Below are 1876 nucleotides of genomic sequence, written 5' to 3' on the forward strand. Positions count from 1 at the left end.
ACTGACTTCCGGAGCCCCGAGTTTACAACGCCAGGGTGCAGCCTGCGGGACCCCTTCCTTACCTATAATCCAGGAAGAGGATGCCCCATCTGATTCTGGGGCTGCCCAACAGCTCCCAGCACCCCAGGCAGGCTTCAGGAGGCGGGGCAGCAGCTGAGTGGAAGCCCAGCCTCTCCCTGACCTGCCACCAGAGTAAGAATGAACATGCCAGCGGCAGGGGCAGCTGTGCCCACCTCCCCTCCCGCCTCCCCAGTGCCCATTTTACACCTAGAACCCAACTGCAGGCGCTGCGAGGAGACTGCACACAGTCTGCACAGTCAGGGCTGTCACAGTGGCTGCCTGGATGCTGAAGCCAGTCCCTCTACACCGTGCGATGCCCTGGTTCTTGCTCGAGGTCCTCCCCTCCTCCCTATACACACACACTCAACCCAGGTCCCTGTGTCACGTGATCTTCCCCTCCTTCCTATACACACACACACACACACACACACAAGCAACACTGGGTCCTGTGTGCCACATCCTGCACCAAGTCTGTCACCTATGGCAGCCATTCCCTCCCTTCTCCATGGTTTTGGCCACCTTCACAATTTTGCCACCTCTATTATTATTCACTTACTAGAGGCCCGGTGCAAGAATTCATGCACTTGAAAGGAAATTAATTAGAAGAAATATTTTAATATCACTATTCACCCTTTCTCTATAATAGAAGTGTTAACCAAATTCACAATCAACAATGACAGATCAAAACATAAGCATTCAATTGGCGCCAGCGAGAGATTTATATGTATCGCACATGCGCAAGTCAACTTAGCCTTTTATAGATATAGAATAAACTTACCTAATTAGACCTGCTTTCTGATGTAGCTAAACTTTTTCCAGCCCAGTGAAGCACCCCAACTTCTCTTTCAGGTAATTGTCAGCAACACAGCAGTAAATATCAACACGAAGCAGATTATTATTATAGATCACCCAGGGAGAACAAAGGGTAAAATATTTAACTGCAGCAGTGTTTGACTATATTCTGTGCAGAGAAAACCTGAAGTCATTTTCAAGGTCCACCATTTCTTACTTCTTTTCAGTCAGGTCAAGTTTCTAAGCTTTCTAAATCTCTGTTTTCTAGCCAATGGAAAGAAAATAGGATTCCACCAAGTCTCCTATCTACCTACTCCAGGACTTCTGTGAGGATCAAATGAGATGAGGCACGGGAAAACACTTCACAGACATTTGGTTAAAGTGTAAAATGTTTGCACCTGGCTATAAAGCAAGTCATATTCTTGGGCTGAAAAACTACAAGGAGGCTAGTTGCTAGGGAGAGGAAGCCAGGCGTTGCTACTTGACGTCATTACCTGGCACCCACAGCCACCATTTCTGGGCTGGGCTGGGCTGTGGGCTGCATTTTGCGCCATGGGGTCTCGGCAGCATTGGCTGCAATTTGGTGGGGTGTCACTTCGGGGTGGTGGTGGGGCCTGTGTCCCACTTGGGGGAAGCCGAGTGTTGCTTTGTGGGCATCAGGTTCACAGTGCTGTTTCTCTTTAAATGGCCAGTGTGCATCATGGCAGCTCCTTTATTGAGTGTCTGCCCCCTGGTGGTCAGTGCACATCATAGTGACTGGTCGAACAGACACTTAGCATATTAGCCATATATGTATGTGTATATATATATGATATATCTTCTAGTTGAGTTTTTAATAGACTGTATTGTTTAGAGCAGTCTTAGGTTCAGAGCAAAATTGAGGAGAGGGCACAAGGACTTTACATACACCAGAGCCCCCATGCACAGCCTCCTCCCTTATCCAGAGAGTTAGGTCCCGATGCAACTGAATCACTGGAGTCGGGCAGCTGGGAGGTGGGGTGCATAGTTCCCATGAGTGGGGTGC

Source organism: Myotis lucifugus, unplaced genomic scaffold (genome assembly GCF_000147115.1).
Source record: "Myotis lucifugus unplaced genomic scaffold, Myoluc2.0 scaffold_518, whole genome shotgun sequence".
In the NCBI taxonomy this organism is placed as follows: Eukaryota; Metazoa; Chordata; class Mammalia; order Chiroptera; family Vespertilionidae; genus Myotis; species Myotis lucifugus.